This window comes from Amblyraja radiata, chromosome X (assembly GCF_010909765.2).
Source record: "Amblyraja radiata isolate CabotCenter1 chromosome X, sAmbRad1.1.pri, whole genome shotgun sequence".
Taxonomy (NCBI): domain Eukaryota; kingdom Metazoa; phylum Chordata; class Chondrichthyes; order Rajiformes; family Rajidae; genus Amblyraja; species Amblyraja radiata.
The window spans coordinates 2,276,089-2,288,731 of record NC_045999.1 but is presented as its reverse complement, the minus strand read 5'-3'; positions in this window follow the sequence as shown (position 1 = coordinate 2,288,731).

Below are 12,643 nucleotides of genomic sequence, written 5' to 3'. Positions count from 1 at the left end.
CTGCCTCCACCGCCCTCTGAGGCAGAGAATTCTACAGACTCACCACTCTCTGTGAGAAAAAGTGTTTCCTCGTCTCCGTTATAAATGGCTAACCCCTTATTCTTAAACTGTGGACACTGGTTCTGGACCCCCCCCCCCCCCCCCCCCCCCAACATCGGGAACGTGTTTCCTGCCTCTAGCGTGTCCAAACCCTTAACAATCTTATATGTTTCAATAAGATATCCTCTCATCCTTCTAAACTCTAGAGTGTACAAGCCCAGCCGCTCCATTCTCTCAGCATATGACAGTCCCGCCATCCCGGGAATTAACCTTGTAAACCTACGCTGGGCTCCCTCAATAGCAAGAATGTCCTTCCTCAAATTATGGGGACCAAAACTGCACACAATACTCCAGTTGTGGTCTCCTTCGCTCCATAGATGCTGCTGCACCCGCTGAGTTTCCCCAGCAATTGTGTGTACCTTCGATATTCCAGCATCTGCAGTTCCTTTTTGAACACTGTTTCAAGGGACCTTGTTATCATATACCAGGCTTATTGCAGAATGGCTTACCGCTGCCGTAGGATCAGAACCTGCTGGATAACGACTGAACAAAAGACACTAAGCTCGTTGATCATATTTTCTCAGGAACAGCTATGAAAATGGACAAAGGTCCCCACTGTTTGAACCGGGCCACAGGTTCTGTCAAAGTTCCTGCGAATACCTATCCCTCCTAAGCCACTTGGATAGGATTTCAGAAGATCCTTGTTATACATAATCCTTTGGGTTACTATAAAGAATAAACTTTCATCCTTCAGGGGACTTTGCGACACTGCAGCTTGTTTTAAAATGCTGCCCATGAAGGCAAGGCTCTTAACGAAGGGAAACAAAGTCCATTTACTTTGGTACGGTGACAAGGGAATTTGGGCGTGGATATCCACGCTGACATTCCAGCGCATTCCTGTCTGAACATTACAGTGGTTTCCTGATAGAATCACAGAGTGATACAGTGTGGAAACAGGCCCAACTTGCCCACACCGGCCAACATGTCCCAGCTACACTAGTCCCACCTGCCTGCGTTTGGTCCATATCCCTCCAAACCTGTCCTATCCATGAACCTGTCTAACTACAATACAATACAATTCAATTTATTGTCATTTGGACCCCTTGAGGTCCAAACGAAATGCCATTTCTGCAGCCATACATTACAAACAAATAGACCCAAGACACAACATAATTTACATAAACATCCATCACATTGCTGTGATGGAAGGCCAAAAAAACTTCTCTCTCCACTGCACTCTCCCCCCCGATGTCAGAGTCAAAGTCAAAGCCCCCGGCGGGCGATGACGATTGTCCCGCGGCCATTAAAGCCACGCCGGGTGATGCAAGGTCGCGCACCGGGTCTTGGTGTTAGAGCCCCCGGCGTGCGCTCGCAGAGACCCGCCGCCATTCCAAGCCGCGCGGGGCAGTGATGTAAGGCCCCGCTCCAGGTGCTCTTCAACCCCGCAACTCGGGCGGGAGAAGTCGCCGCTGCGGAAGCCCCGAAAAGCGGTCTCCCTCCAGGGACCCGCGGGCTCCCGGTGCCGCCCGCCAAACCCGCAGTTGCAGCCACCGAATCTCCGGGGGTCGGGTCGCAGCAGCGTCCACCACAGCTCCACCCGCTCTGGACTCGGCCAGCTCCGCGACGGTGAGGTGAGTAGTCGGCACCACAGCCCCCGGTCTTCCTGTTGGAGGCCGCTCCTCGTTGCAGCCCCAACGACAACGGAGACCCGACAAAGAAAAGGTCGGGTCTCCCGTGCAGGGAGAGATTTAAAAGTTACCCCCTCCCCCCCCACCCCCCCACACACATACCCCAACAAAAAATAACAAAAACTACATAAAAACATAGACATAAAATAATAAAAATGCAGACGGACTGCAGAGGCCGCTGCTGACGAGAGTCGCGCCGCCTACCGGATATTTCTTAAACATTGGGATAGTCCCAGCCTGAACTACCTCCTCCAGCAGTGTTTAGCAACGGGGAGTTCAGGTAGGTTTAGTCGGACTGAGCGGAGGTGTTCGGCGAAAAGATCGCCGAGCCTACTGTTGGTCAAGACCAGGACCAGGCCCGGCGATCGGTTTCGTTGAACACCTCTGCTCAGTCCGCCTAAAACCTACCTGATCTCCCTGTTGCTGAACACTTTAACTCCCCCTCCCATTCCCAATCTGACCTTCCTGTCCTGGGCCTCCTCCACTGTCAGAGTGAGGCCCAACACAAATTGGAGGAACAGCATTTCATATTTCACTTGGGCAGTTTACACCCCAGCGGTATGAACGTTGACTTCTCTAGCTTCAAGTAACCCTTGCTTTCCCTCTCTCTCCACACCCCTCCCCCTACCCAGTTCTCCCACCAGTCTTACTGCCTCCGACTACATTTTATCTCTGTATTCTTTGTTGTCACCTTCTCCCAACTAATACTGATCGACTCTACATTTTCCTTGATCTCCATTCCCTTTGCCCTGTTTTCACACCTTACACTTCCTTATCTCTATCTCCCTCCCACCCCCTGACGTCAGACAGAAGAAGGGTCTCGACCGGAAACGTCACCCATTCCTTCTCTCCAGAGATGCTGCCTGTCCCGCTGAGTTACTCCAGCACTTTGTGTCTATCAGGTTTGCAGGTTAATTGGCTTTGGTGAAATGGTAAATTGTCCCTAGTGTGTAGGATAGTGCTAGTGTACGGGGTGATCGCTGGTCGGAGTGGGCTGGAGGGCGAAAGAGTGCTCAGTCCTCTGCCTCTCAACAAGAGTATATATCATCGGTCAGAGACCGATGATGTATACCATACCATGTATTTCCATACCAGGGCATCGGAAATGTCCTCGTTCTTCAGGGAACGGGGATTCCCCTCCGCCACCATAGATGAGGCTCACACCAGGGTCTCATCCATACCCCGTAAAACTCTGCTCTCTCTCCCCATCCCCGCACTCGCAACAAGGGCAGAGTCCCCCTAGTCCTCACCTTTCACCCCACCAGCCGGCAAATACAACACATAATCCTCCGCCATTTCCACCACCTCCAACATGACCCCACCACTCGCCACATCTTCCCATCTCCCCCCATGTCTGCCTTCCGCAAAGACCGCTCCCTCCGCAACTCCCTCGTCAATTCTTCCCTTCCCTCCCGCACCACCCCCTCCCCGGGCACTTTCCGTTGCAACCGCAAGAAATGCAACACCTGTCCCTTTACCTCCCCCCTCGACTCCATTCAAGGACCCAAGCAGTCGTTCCAGGTGCGACAAAGGTTCACCTGTATCTCCTCCAACCTCATCTACTGCATCCGCTGCTCTAGATGTCAGCTGATTTACATCGGTGAGACCAAGTGTAGGTTGGGCGATCGTTTCGCCGAACACCTCCGCTCAGTCCGCAATAACCTACCTGAACTCCCGGTGGCTCAGCACTCCAACTCCCCCTCCCATTCCCAATCCGACCTCTCTGTCCTGGGTCTCCTCCATTGCCAGAGTGAGCAACATCGGAAATTGGAGGAACAGCACCTCATATTCCGTCTGGGGACCTTGCGTCCGTATGGCATTAACATTGAATTCTCCCAATTTTGCTAGCCCTTGCTGTCTCCTCCCCTTTCTTAACCCTCTAGCTGCCTCCTCGGGCTCCTTTTCCTCCTCCCCTTTTCCTCCTCCCTCCCTCCCCCCCCCCCCCCCATCAGTCTGAAGAAGGGTTTCGGCCCGAAACGTCGCCTATTTCCTTCGCTCCATAGATGCTGCTGCACCCGCTGAGTTTCTCCAGCAATTTTGTCTACCATCGGTCAGAGACTGTCTGAGTTTCACGATGCACCCACCACAACCATCTTCGTGACACTCGTGCCTATTTAACTGAAGGGGACAGTCCTAGAGTGATGCAGCGTGGAAACAGGCCCTTCAGCCCAACTTGCCCACACCGGCCAACATGTCCCAGCTACACTAGTCCCACCTTGCACCCAAACCTGCCCTGTCCACATACCTATCTATGTCTAAAATGTTGCGATCGTCTCCACACACCCACCACTCTTTGCGCGAAAACAGTTGCCCCTCAGAATCTATGACTAATAGAGTGATACAACGTGGAGAAAAATAAAAGAAATAAGTCAAGTGAGAAGACAGGTAGACAAAAATGCTGGAGAAACTCAGCGGGTGAGGCAGCATCTATGGAGCGAAGGAATAGGTGACGTTTCGGGTCGAGACCAGGAAGCATCTATGGAGCGAAGGAATAGGTGACGTTTCGGGTCGAGACCAGGAAGCATCTATGGAGTGAAGGAATAGGTGACGTTTCGGGTCGAGACCCTTCCGGGTCTCGACCCGAAACGTCACCTATTCCTTCACTCCATAGATGCTGCCTCACCCGCTGAGTTTCTCCAGCATTTCTTGTCTATCTTCCATTTTCCAGCATCTGCAGTTCCTTCTTAAACAAGAGGGAGGACAGAGCAGGTCCTTGTAAACCCAAATGGATGTCACGTGTGTCCTAATAATGCCCCTGTCCCACTTAGGAAACCTGAACGGAAACCTCTGGAGACTTTGCGCCCCACCCAAGGTATCCGTGCGGTTCCCGGAGGTTTTTGTCAGTCTCCCTACCTGCTTCCACTACCTGCAACCTCCGGCAACCACCTGCAACCTCCGGGAACCGCACGGAAACCTTGGGTGGGGCGCAAAGTCTCCAGAGGTTTCCGTTCAGGTTTCCTAAGTGGGACAGGGGCATTACTTGCTGATCACTCTCAGCGGAGTAGTTAGCTATGTCTGATGTAATAAGCTGAAGTGCCCCCAGGATTTGTCTATGGTTGTTGAACGATGACATAAATCTGTGAGTTTGGAGCGCCTGTGGGAGTCTACAGAAACATGTCGTCTCTAGCCCACACCATGATGCCTGTGATGCACTCTCTCACTCTCTCCCTATCCAAAGCTCAGGTCTATTCTAACCCCAGCTGCCTCTAATTAAATGTAAATTGACAACTGCCCAAGGGGTTTTATTCGATTCGTACACCTGTGAGAGATTCTGCTCGAGTTTCGATGGTAAACCTCCCCCGAGACCCTTCAGCCCCTCAGTCTGACTTCTAGCCCAGGAACCAAGGTGGTGGGTGGTGGGTGGTGGACACTGCCCACTCCGTCACGGATACTGACCTCCCCACCATCGAAGGGATCTACAGGAGTTGCTGCCTCAAAAAGGCAGCCGGCATCATCAGAGACCCACGCGCTTTCATTTCACCCCTGCCATTGGGAAGAAGGTACAGGAGCCTGAAAACTGTAACATCCAGGTTCAGTGGCAGCTTCTTCCCTACAGCCACTAGGCTATTAAACACGACAACCTCCAAATAGGTTCCAAACTACATAGACTTGGGGGCAATGTTTTTGTTTACTTATGTGTGGGTGTTGATGTGTGTTTGTGGGTGTGTGTCCATGTGCACGTGTGTGTGCACATGTGTGTGTGCACATGTGTGTGTGCATGCGTGTATGTGTGGGTGCATGTATGTGCGTGCATGCACATGCATATGTATGTGTGCGTGTATGCGCGTGTATGTGTGTTTGCATGTGCGTGCTTGTGTGTGCGTATGTGCGCGTGCGAGTGCATGTGTGTGTGCGCGCGCGCGTGTGTACTTGCGTGTGCGCGCATGTGTGTGTGTATGTGTGCGCGTGTATGTGTGCGCGCATGTATGTGCGTGTGTGTGTGTACGTGTGTGCGTGCGTGCGTGTGTGTACCTGTTTCCACACTGTACCATTCAACCAATCAATTGTCCGGTGGACTGGGATTGGACTCCTCCAGCATCAACGTGTTTCCCAAGTTAACCACAAGGAATAATCATTCCCCACCTCCTGAAGTCCACCAGAGGCTGGACGTGGTCATTGTGGTTTGCCAGTTGCACAACAATCATTTCTCTCGACTCCATCCAGAAAAGAATGAAAGAATTCGGAAAGGCATCAAACTGGGTTAAGCAAGTGCAAGATATTTAGCACTGGAGCGCTGAAGAGGTTGTGGTGAAGCGTGAAGTCTGATATTGGTTAAACATAGAAACATAGAAAATAGGTGCAGGAGTAGGCCATTCGGCCCTTCGAGCCAGCACCGCCATTCATGGCTGTTCATCCAACTCAGTATCCTATACCTGCCTTCTCTCCATACCCCCTGATCCCTTTAGCCACAAGGGCCACATCTAACTCCCTCTTAAATATAGCCAATGAACTGTGGCCTCAACTGCCTTCTGTGGCAGAGAATTCCACAGATTCACCTCGGCATGCGACATATACACTTGGAATAATGTTGAACATCTCTTTTTTGTTTCAGGCACGCCTTGATACCGGGTTGAGTAATATATCTCCTGCAGCGATGTGACTGTCTGCCAATTACCCATGCGTTAACTGTAGCTGTTGGTCTGGTCCAAGTTTGAATGGTAAGGGACATGTCGAGACTGATCTAATTCCATTTACTACCAGCAATAATTCTTCCACGGCATGAAGTCTAGAGTTCTGATTGATAGCCCACTTTCTCCGTCTGAGCAAGCATAATCATAATCCTGTGCCCAAAGCATCATCTGGATTTAGATCTGCCAATGGAGATGATATCTGTTCCTCCGCCCTAATACCAAAGGCTGCAGTTCCAATCTTTTAATCCGTAGAACCAGGTGTTGTACGTTGATGTCTCCTGGCTTTGATCGACTTTGGCGTAGAGCAAAATGTGCAGATGTGAATTAGATCTCAATTGGATAAATAGAAAGCTTTATATACATGAAAAGTTGGTTGCGTAGGAGTTATGCCCCTGTCCCACTTAGGAAACCTGAACGGAAACCTCTGGAGACTTTGCACCCCCACCCAAGGTTTCCGTGCGGTTCCCGGAGGTTGCAGGTGGTTGCCGGAGGTTGCGGGTAGTGGAAGCAGGTAGGGAGACTGACAAAAACCTCCGGGAACCGCACGGAAACCTTGGGTGGGGGGGGCAAGGTCTCCAGAGGTTTCCGTTCAGGTTTCCTAAGTGGGACAGGGGCATAACTCTTCAGATGTTGAACGCTGGCCGAAACCTTCTTGTGCAATGGTGGGTTTCATGAAATCTAGCTCTGTACAATCTAAGGTGGACAAAAGTGCTGGAGAAACTCAGCGGGTGCAGCAGCATCTATGGAGCGAAGGAAATAGGCAACGTTTCGGGACGAAACCCTTCCGGGTTTCGACCCGAAACGTTGCCTATTTCCTTCAGGGTTTCGACCCGAAACGTTGCCTATTTCCTTCACTCCATAGATGCTGCTGCACCCGCTGAGTTTCTCCAGCATTTTTGTCTACCTTACTCTAAGGCTTAATGGCCGATGTGTGAATTATGGGACAGGAACTGCAGATGCTGGATACAAAAAAGGCACAGAAGTGCCGGAGTAACTCAGCGGGACAGGCAGCAACTCCGGGGGACGTGGGCAGGTGATATTTCCGGTCGAAACCCATCTTCAGGTCAAAGATCCTTTTTCTCCAGAGATACTGCCTGTCCCGCTGAGTTACTCCAGCACTTTGCGCCAATCTTGGGTTTAGACCAGCATCTGCGGTTCCTTTCTGCTCAGTCTGGGGGTCAGGCAGGATATGTCGGTCAGATTTCCCTCTGCAGAGGAAGCAGGTGGTTATTGTGTTTTGAACAAGTCTGATGGTTCCATTTGGCTCCCGATTGTGTTAATTAATGGTTTGGATTCCTCAGAGGCCGTGGCGGGACTTGAACATGCGTCAGCGGTTCATGCTGCTGCATCCACAGGCCAGTGATGTCGTCAGACGGGCCCGACACCTGTAGATGTGCGGTCAACTCTATGGCCAGGATAGGAAACGCTTTGTGGCTCAGTATCGTTCCCTCGTGTCTACAGTGGGACCTGACCTTGACTCTGATCTCTGTACCACAGAGACCATACTAACGTATGGCATCTTTCTCTGTGTGGTATCTCAGCTGCACGGAGGCGGAGAGGAGAGCTCTTCAGCGCCTCGTCCACAGAGCGCAGAGGATCATTGGGACACAGCTACCAGCCTTGGAGGGCATCTACCACACACGGTGCCTCAGGAAGGCCGTCAGCATCCATAAAGACTCCTCACACCCTTGTAACGGACTGTTCGAACTACTTCCCTCCGGCAGACGTTACAAGGCCTTCTACGCCCAAACCTCCAGACTCAGGAACAGCTTCATTCCCAGAGCTATAGCGGCTCTGAACTGGCCCTGCTGAGTGCCCCCCACCCCCGCTGGACTGTCTCCCTCGGATGGTCACGTCACACAGACACTTTTGTCTGAACTGTTTTAATGTTTTAATGTTCTTCTTACAATCCATGTTCTCGATGTATCTAAATCTAAATGTTATTAGTTACTAGACCAAGTGCAGACCGGTTGGGTCTGCTCCCCCAACGCAGCCGTTCCCTACAGGAGACGTGGTCGTCCAAGTGAAGCCGTTCAGCACTCAGCAGTGCGGCTATTTTTAAATGGCGTCTTTGAGGCGAGATGCGGGCGCCAGCAGCCGTTATGGTCGCTGACCAGCAGGAGGCGACAAAATGAGTGAGTTGGGGGGGGGGGGGGGAAGAAGGATTTTATTAAAAATGTGTACATAAACACGATGAAATTTAATCAGGAGTGGATACTTGGAATGAAAAGTGAAATCTCTACCGAAGTGGAAAATATTTGGCCGTTTGTGGGTCTGGTGTTGGCGTAGCAACGAATCAAAGGCTGGCACCCACAGGCTGGCAACCACAAGTCAGGCAGAAACAGAGCCAGCCAGCAGCCACAGAGTTTTATATATATATAGAAGAAGATTTAAGTTATGACATCGGATGGAAGCTGCATACCAAATCTCGTTGCACTTATGTGCAATGACAATAAAATATATTATTATTATTATTATTATTATTATTATTATTATTATTATTATTATTATTATTATTATTATTATTATTATTATCTCTGCTGTAACATTTCTAACTGTAACATTTGTTGGGGGGGTGGGGGGAGGGGGTTAATCTGGTGGGGGGTGCAGATGCTGGTTTAAACCCAAGATCGGCGCAAAGTGCTGGAGTAACTTAAGGGGCCGATGTGTGAATGATGACACAGGAACTGCAGATGCTGGTTACAAATAAGGCACAGAAGTGCCGGAGTAACTCAGCGGGTCAGGCAGCATCTCTGGAGAGAAGGAATGTGTCACCTGAAGATGGTTCTCGACCGGAAATATCACCAGCCCACGTCCCCCCAGAGATGCTGCCTGACCCGCCGAGTTACTCCGGCACTTCTGTGCCTTTCTTGTAACCAGCATCTGCAGTTCCTGTGCCATCATTCACACATCGGCCATTAAGCCTCAGAGTAAGGGAGACAAAAATGCTGGAGAAACTCAGCGGGTGCAGCAGCATCTATGGAGTGAAGGAAATAGGCGACGTTTCGGGTCGAGACCCTGAAGGAAATAGGTAACGTTTCGAAACGTTGCCTATTTTCTTCGCTCCATAGATGCTGCTGCAGAACAAGGGGTCAGTTTAAGGATAAGGGGGAAATCTTTTAGGACCGAGATGAGGAAAACATTTTTCACACAGAGAGTGGTGAATCTCTGGAATTCTCTCCCGCAGAAAGTAGTTGAGGCCACAGTTCATTGGCTATATTTAAGAGGGAGTTAGATGTGGCCCTTGTGGCTAAAGGGATCAGGGGGTATGGAGAGAAGGCAGGGATGGGATACTGAGTTGGATGATCAGCCATGATCATATTGAATGGCGGTGCAGGCTCGAAGGGCCGAATGGCCTAGTCCTGCACCTATTTTCTATGTCCTTTAATTCTGAGGCTACGACCTCTGGTCCTAGACTCTCCCACTAGTGGAAACATCCTCTCCACATCCACTCTATCCAAGTCTTTCACTGTTTCAATGAGGTCCCCCCTCATTCTTCTGAACTCTAGCTAGTACAGGCCCAGTGCCGACAAACGCTCATCACAGGTTAACCTATGTCAGGTGTCCGCCTGGCTCTTTCTCAGTCATCTATGCCTTTGATATAGTTTTTCCTCCCACGCTTTCTCTGGATCACTGGCTCAGGACGCCCTCACCACCGTATTGCAGCCCGGGGCAGTTAGAGGGTTGTCATTTGATGTTAGGGTTAATCCTGGCAGTCTCCACTTCTGCAAGAGGTAAATCAATATGACTCAGAGTTCATTTGTCAATTGTGTGACTTCCAAACAAAATAAATCCTTGCTTCAACCTTCAATCAATCTCTCCGCGGCTTTTGCTTCACGGCTAAAGTGACCTTGATGGATATTCATTGCCACAGGCAGCTGTGGAGGCCAAGTCACTGGGTATTTTTAAAGCCGAGATCGACAGGCTCTTGATTAGGAGGGGTGCCAAGGGTTACGGGGAGAAGGCAGGAGAATGGGGTTGAGAGGGAGAGGTAGATGGAATGACAGAGTAGATGTGATGGGCCGATTGGCCTAATTCTGCTCCTATGACTAGGATCGCTGGTCGGCACGGACTCGATGGGCCGAAAGGCCTGTATCTGCGCTGTACCTCGAAGGTCTGAGTCTGGCAGGGAAGGGGACCCATTGTGTCGGAAGGTAACTGCAGACGCTGGTTTAAACCGAATATAGACACAAAAATCTGGAGTAACTCAGTGGGACAGGCAGCATCTCAGACAGAAAAGGAATAGGTGACGTTTCGGGTCAATAGACAACAGACATTAGGTGCAGGACTACGCTATTCGGCACTTCGAGCCAGCACCGCCATTCGCTGTGATCATGGCTGAGGGTTATCTGCCTCAGAAGGTGGTGGAGGCAGGTTCTCTGGATGCTTTTAAGAGAGAGCTAGATAGGGCTCTTAAAAATAGCAGTCAGGGGATATGGGGAGAAGGCAGGAACGGGGTACTGATTGGGGATGATCAGCCACGATCACATTAAATGGCGGTGCTGGCTCGAAGGGCCAAATGGCCTACTCCTGCACCTATTGTCTATTGTCTATTGTCATCCACAATCAGTATCCCGTTCCTGCCTTCTCCCTATATCTGGGGAAGGGATTGGGCCCGAAACGTTGCCTATTTCCTTCGCTCCATAGAAGCTGCCGCACCCGCTGAGTTTCTCCAGCAATCTTGTCTGCCTTCTCCCCATATCCCCTGACTCCGCTACCTTTATCTAACTCTCTCTTGAAAGCATCCAGAGAATTGGCCTCCACTGCCTTCTGAGGCAGAGAATTCCACAGATTCACAGCTCTCTGGGTGAAAAAGTCTTTCCTCATCTCCGTTCTAAACGGCCGACCCCTTTATTCTTGTATCTGAAGAAGGGTTGGGACCTTTCTTCAGGCCCATTGGCCAACTCCCCTATCTAAATTCCTGTATTGCCTTTGTAACGCAATGCACCTGGATTTGAATGAATGCGAGCCTGCACGCAGACGTCTGACCTCCCAGCCTGTGTGTGCTACATGATCTAGCAATATCGCACGGCCCTCGAAATAAATCAACAGTAATCTCAAGTCAAGTCAAGTTTATTCATCACATACACATACGAGATGTGCGGTGAAATGAAAAGTGGCAATGCTCGCGAATTGTGCAAAAAACAAACAAACATACTACAAACAGAATCAGATATTCTTTTGCATATTACATATTGTGGGCGGAAGGAAAAAGGGGAAATAAAACAGCAATTTAAAAAACTGTAGAATGGTTCTCAGTAAAGTTAGTCCCTGGTGAGATAGGAGTTTACAGTCCGAATGGCCTCTGGGAAGAAACTCCTTCTCAACCTCTCCGTTCTCACCGCATGGCAACGGAGGCGTTTGCCTGACCGTAGCAACTGGAACAGTCCGTTGCAGAGGTTGCAATCTTCAGAACAGGATGAAGCATGTGGGTTCTAGAATACATGCTCCATCTGCTTCTACTTTGGGCAAAAGCTGGCTTTATCCTTAAAAGGCGAGCACATGGGATATTGTGTTTATTGATTCCACTTGTGTAGAATTCCACCAGTTCATGCAAATACCTTTCTCTTGCAGAGGAGTATTAGGCAATATATCTGCAGGCAAGTTGATTTAGCAAGTAGTGTGTCTCTGCATGATGGGCAAGGTAGCTGAACGATCTTCCTGTCTGTGTCTCATCCTGTTCTGCAGACATTCTCGTTTTAATGAGAATTATTCTCCCATTTGTCAGTAACCTGATGTAACCTTCATGTTGGCCAATGTTACTTTTCTCACAGGATCTCTGCAAAGAGTTTGATCTTTCGCAGCTCAGCGGCACAGCTAATTTTGCTACAGCCTCACAACGTCAGTGACTCGGTTGCAATTTTGACCTCGAGTGCTCTCTATGTGGAGTTTGCAAGTTCTCCCTGTGACTGCGTGCGTTTCCTCCGGTACTTTAGTTTTGTTCCCTCCCCGTCCCCAAAGATATTGATTATTGCAAGTTGCGTGTGGCTGCGTCTAGTTTAGCGTAGAGGCCCTTCGGCCCACCGAGTCCATGCTGGCCATCGGCCATCCGTTCACACTAGTGCTATGTTTTTCTCATCCACTCCCTACACACAAGGATAGACACTAAATGCTTTAGTAGCTCAGCGGGACAGGCAGTATCTCCGGAGTGAAGGAATGGGCGAAGTTTCAGGTCGAGACCCTCAGCTACTCCAACATTTTGTGTCAGTCTTCGGTGTAAACCAGCATCTGCAGTTCCTGCAGTTTCAACGGGCCCTTCGGCCAACTGGGTCCGAGCTGTCCAGA